The sequence below is a fragment of the Rhinopithecus bieti genome, unplaced genomic scaffold (genome assembly GCF_001698545.2).
Source record: "Rhinopithecus bieti isolate Rb0 unplaced genomic scaffold, ASM169854v2 scaffold_10612, whole genome shotgun sequence".
NCBI lineage: Eukaryota > Metazoa > Chordata > Mammalia > Primates > Cercopithecidae > Rhinopithecus > Rhinopithecus bieti.
In genome coordinates, this window is record NW_016806990.1 from 2,953,632 (window position 1) to 2,959,631 (window position 6,000).

Genomic DNA, 6,000 nt, shown 5'->3' on the forward strand with positions numbered 1-6,000 from the left:
CCGAGTAGCTGGAATTACAAGTGCCCACCACCACACCTGGCTAATTTTTTTGTGTTTTTGGTAGAGACACAGTTTCACCATGGTGGCCAGGCTGGTTGTGAACTCCTGACCTCAAGTGATCTGCCTACCTCAGCCTCCTAAAATGGTGCAATTACAGGCATGAGCCACCACACCCAGCCCAAACACATGATTTTCTGAAGTATTGCCTCCAACTGAAGGATACACTTTATGGTAAAAGAAGTGTGACAATGACACATGACCATGGGATTCCACTGCTCCTACCGTATATTGTGTCAACTGGAGGCAATTGGCCTGATAGAACAGTGACATTGTTTTGTGAACATCAGCAAGTCTCCTGTTCAGGAACAGTGCTCAGATAGGGTTGAGATGCCATCACTCGTGACACACCCACACACCTGGCCCTTGGAAAGTTTGGTGGAGTTAACACCCCCAGGCAATGATCCACCAATGGGGAATGGGCACCTGTGGATAAATGCCTTCCTTCCATTTCCCAGGGGCAATTTTTGGGACGTGTTTTTTATGTATTTTAGGATGTCCTAGGTAATCAAGTCTTGTGACTTGCTGAAGAGAGAAAGAGAAACCAACAGTGGAGACTTAGAAGAAGCAGCTATTGACATAGGATGGGTCCAGGAATGTATAGTCTAAAAGCCAGATGAAGACAGTGTTTAAAGGAGGAAGGAGTGATCAACAATGTCGTTCGTGTCAATTGGTGTTACTTAGTCATGTGTCTGTGAAGAATCATCTCACATAGTTAAGCCTCAGGTTCTAGTGTCAGATTAAATTTAAATCCTTGCACCACCCCTGGCTCTTTGAGTGTGTTTGTGCAAATTGCTTAAATTCTCTAAGTCTCAATCTCCCCATCTGTGAAATGGGAATGACAGTAGTATCTACGTGGTAAATTGTGGTAATGAGTAAGTGAAAGATGTTTAAAGATAGTTAAATGGTTAGCACAACACCTATTACCTGACAAACACTTAGTAAAAGTTAGCTATTAATATTCTTATTAATATCATCTACTATCATTGGAATCATCCATTTATATATAGTCATCAGTTGTCACTTTTCTAGCTCTTCCATAAGGAATAGGTTATATAGCATTTTCAAACTAGGAAGTTCATTGATAGATATATGGTTCCAGATGCACTGAGCAGAAAAACTAGTTTATTTGATTTTCATTAAATATCCATTTAATAAATACTTATTGAGCACTTATTCTGCATGCTACTGTGTATTGTGGATATGTGGATGATAAGACAGACATGGATCCCTGCCCTCAAAAAGCTCACAGCCTTGTGTGGTGGAGATAATTAATTACACAAGTAATTACAGTGTGATTTGTGTTAATGATAAGGGAATTAACCACAGGATGCATTGGGAGCTATAGGCTGTGCTAATGAGGCTATGGCTATAGATTCAGTTCCCCTGTAGGTTGCTTGACTTCCAGGGCTATCAGCTTTTCTCTGCTGTCTCCTAAATGGATAGAGGTTCACAGAACTGGGCCACCTGGACACCAGCCCTGACTCCTCTTCTTTCCCAGTACTGATAATTGGCATGGGGCAAAATTCTTCATAAAGAGGTGGCATATGTAATGAGATGGAGAAATATTTTGCTCGTTTAACACCTCGCTTTTAAATCCCTTTTGGGTCAAAGTTTCTGTGTTTTGTTTTCTTTTTGTAAGAAGTAACTTGATTAGCCTCTTAGAAGATTATTCTTAAACTGCATTCCATGGAGGGTTAGACTTATTAACATGAAGTTCTTTTTACTTCCAGAACAGTGCTGTCTAACAGGAATATAATATAAGCCATGGAGGCTACTTTAAATTTTCTGCTAGCTACATTAAAAAGGTGAAAGGAGGCCGGGTATGGTGGCTTACGCCTCTAATCCCAACGCTTTGGGAGGCCAAGGCAGGTGGATCACTTGAGGTCAGGAGTTCAAGACCAGCCTGGCCAACATGGTGAAACCTCATCTCTACTAAAAATAAAAAAAATTAGCAGGGTGTGGTGGTGGGCACCTGTAATCCCAGCTGCTCAGGAGGCTGAGGCAGGAGAATGGCTTGAACCAGCAAGGCAGAGGTTGCAGTGAGCTGAGACAACCTGGGCAACAGACTGAGTCTCTGTCTCAAAAAAAAAAAAAAAGGTGAAATTAATTTTAATAATATATTTATTTAACTCAGTATAACCAAAATATTATCATTTCAACATGCAATCAATATAAAAAGTTGTTAATGAGATACCTTAACATCCTTTTTTTATACAAAATCTTGGAAATCCAGTGTTTATTTCACACTTCCAGCACATTTTGGTTTGGTCCAGCCACATTTCAAGTGCTCAGTAGCACATATGACTACTATCTACTACTCGGGACAATGGAATTTTAGAGCACTTTAATTCTTGTTCACCATTTGGAAGGTGATGGAGTTTAAAGTGCTAGAGAAAATCCAGGCTGAGTGCAGTGGTTCACATTGCCTGTAATCCCAGCACTTTGGAAGGTCAAGGCAGGCAGATCTCTTGAGTCCAGGAGTTCAAGACCAGTCTGGGTAACATGGCAAAACCCTGCCTCTAGAAAACAAACAAATAAACAAAACAAAAATTAGCTGAGTATGGTGGTGCATGCCTGTAATCCCAGCTACTCAGGAGACTGAGGTGGGAGGATCCTTTGAGCTTGGGAGGTGGAGGTTGCAGTGATCCCAGATCACACCACTGCACTCCAGCCTGGGTGACAGAGTGAGACCCTGTCTCAAAAAAAAAAGAACAAAGGAGAGAGAGAATAAAGAGAATCACCAGTGTGGTCTGGCTGAGAAGGGAGCTTTTGGGAGACTATAGGTTCTGTATCTAATTGGAGTCTTTAAGTTGTTTCATGGAGGCTGTGATTTATAATTCCACCACTTCATATTCTTAAAAAGCTTCAGTAACTCTGCATTGTTTGTTAATTCCTCTGCATAGGTGCATTATTTCAGATGAATTTAAAGAAGGCTAAATCTGTGGCCAGATGGGTGTGGAGTAAAAATAAAGATGGCTCGCAGGGACTCAGGGATGTAGGAGCATAGGAGCGAGTGGGTGGGAACTGCTAAAGCCTGTTTTTACATAAGATAAGCATTTAACTTCCTCCACTCCTCTACTGTGAAGTCTTGAAGGGTTTATGACACTAATTGTTCAACCTAAATAAACATTTATTAGGCCCGTTCTTTATGGCTGCAATTAAAACTTTTGAGAACCAGCTGCATTTTGCAACTTCGTTCTTTCTTGACTTCTGTACTACTGCACTGACTGGTTCTCCTACCTCACCGTTCCTTGTCCTGTCCTCAAAATGTTCATGTTTCAGTCTGTTTTCCTGATCTTTTGTATAAACTCCTCTTTAGGAAATCAATTTAATTTAAGATTACAGACTTGTCCCCTACGTTTATATCTGTGTAATTAACTATTCACCTATGCTTTATTCTCATTTTTCAGGCTGCTTGTTAGACACTGGATGCAGTGATATAACCCTGTAGTCATCCTAAGCGTGAACTCAGTTTCTTTCACAAGGCAGTATTTTCCTTCCTCCTTTCTTTTCCTGTCAATAAAAGTCTCATTATTTGTTATCACTATTTCTTTTTTCCCATCCGTTCTAGAGTTTGAGTATCCCTTATATGAAATGTGTGGGACCAGAAGTGTTTCACAGAGTTTAGATTTTTTTTTAAATTTTGAAATATTTGCATATACATAATAAGATATCTTGAGGCTTAGGCCCAAGTCTAAACACAAAATTCATTTATGCCTATACACATAGCCTGAAGGTAATTTTAAACAATATTTTTAATAACTTTGTACATGAAACAAAGTTTGTGTTAAGTACTTATGTGTGGAATTTTCCACTTGTGATATTATGTCAGTGCTCAAAAGTTTTGGATTTTGGAGCAATTCAGATTTCAGATTTTCAGATTAAGGATGTTTAACTTGTATTAGCACACTTTGGTCCATCTTGTGCATATAAGTAACTGTATTAGCTTTCTATTGCTGCCATAACAAATTACTGCAAGCTTAGTAGCTTGAAAACAGCACAGTTTTTTTATTTTACAATTCTATAGGACAGAATTTCAAAGTGGGTCTTAGCTGGGTACAGGGGCTCATGCCTATAATCCTAGAGCTTTGGGAGGCTGAGGTGGGAGGATAGCTTGAGGACAAGAGTTTGACACCAGCCTGAGTAACATAGAGAGACCCCATCTCTACTAAATACATACATACATACATTACACACAAACATAATGAGCCTCACTGGGATACAATCAAATGGTCAACAGTGCTGCATTCCTCTTGAAGCAGCTAAGTTGTCTGGGATATATACCCGGGGTTTGTAGTCTCACACCAGGAAAATTTAGGACACAGACCCTCACAAAGAGTTTAGTGATGGAGGCTTAGTAGGCAGAAGAAAAGAGAAAGAAAAACAGCTCTCTATCTATAGAGAGGGTTCTTCTGAGCAGAAAGGACGAACTGGCAGTGAATGTGCCAGATTTTATAGTCCGGCTTGAGGAGGTGGTGTCTGATGTATGTAGGGCTCACAGATTGGTTTAATCAGATATGATGTTTACATAGCACAAGGGGAAGGCTGGTTGCCCCACCCTAATCTTACTATGCAAATGAACTCTCCCCTTGGCCAGTGCCATCTTGTCTGCTTCTTACTGTACACACGGCTGGCAGAGAAGGGTAGATGGAGACGCCATCTTGAACATGTCACTAGTCCCTAGTTCCTGACGGCATTCACCCATGGAAGCTCCCAGCTTGCTTGTCTATTCTGTCTATGGCTCAACTTTACAGGCTGCTTTTTGTTAGAAAATGATTTGGGGCTGCTTTTCATGAAAAAGAAAAGCCTTACTGAGGACTCCCATACCGTTACTATCTGCCTAAGTGATACCTTAACTCCTATATCACTTTCTAAGGGCTCTAGGGGAGAGTTCATATTCTTGCCTTCTTCATCTTCTAGAGGTTGTCCCCATTCCTTGGCTTGTTGTCCCTTTCCATTTTCAAAGCCAGCAAAGCCGTTTGAGTCTTTCTCACATGGCTTCAGTGTGTACTGACTTTTCACCTCCTCTTATACATTTTAAAGATCCTTGTGATTATACTGGGCTCGCTCAGATAATCCAGGATAATCTCCTTTTTTTTTTTTTTATTATACTTTAAGTTCTAGGGTACATGTGCACAATACGCAGGTTTGTTACATAAGTATACACGTACCATGTTGGTTTGCTGCACACATTAACTCGTCATTTACATTAGGTATTTCTCCTAATGCTATCCCTCCCCCATCCCCCCACCCCACGACAGACCCCAGTGTGTGATGTTCCCCTCCCTGTGTCCAAGAGTTCTCATTGTTCAATTCCCACCTATGAGGGAGAACATGTGGTGTTTAGTTTTCTGTCCTTGCAATAGTTTGCTGAGAATGATGGTTTCCAGCTTCATCCATGTCCCTACAAAGGACATGAACTCATCCTTTATTATGGCTGCATAGTATTCTATGGTGTATATGTGCCACATTTTCTTAATCCAGTCTATCATTGATGGACATTTGGGTTGGTTTCAAGTCTTTGCTATTGTGAATAGTGATGCAGTAAACATATGTGTGCATATGTCTTTATAGTAGCATGATTTATAATCGTTTGGGTATCTACTCAGTAATGGGATGGCTGGGTCAAATGGTATTTCTAGTTCTAGATCCTTGAGGAATCACCACACTGTCTTCCACAATGGTTGAACTAATTTATACTCCCACCAACAGTGTAAAAGTGTTCCTGTTTCTCCACATCCTCTCCATCACCTGTTGTTTCCTGACTTTTTAATGATCGCCATTTTAACTGGCGTGAGATGGTATCTCATTGTGGTTTTGATTTGCATTTCTCTGATGGCAAGTGATGATGAGCATTTTTTCATGTGTCTGTTGGCTGCATGAATGTCTTCTTTTGAAAAGTGTCTGTTCATATCCTTTGCCCACTTTTTGATGGAGTTG

The 6,000-nt window shown here is 40.5% G+C and overlaps 1 long non-coding RNA gene across 4 annotated transcripts in view; it reads left to right on the top strand.

Moving 5' to 3' along the window:
• LOC108534330 (uncharacterized) overlaps positions 1–6,000 on the top strand; it is a 324,475-nt gene that overhangs the window by 3,376 nt on the left and 315,099 nt on the right. The window contains exon 3 of one of the 4 annotated variants that reach the window (XR_001886944.1): positions 552–857. The exons of the other annotated variants lie outside the window; for them this stretch is intronic. This is a non-coding gene — a long non-coding RNA (uncharacterized LOC108534330). Of the gene's footprint in view, positions 1–551; positions 858–6,000 lie in introns of those variants that run through there. 4 annotated transcript variants of the gene reach the window in all.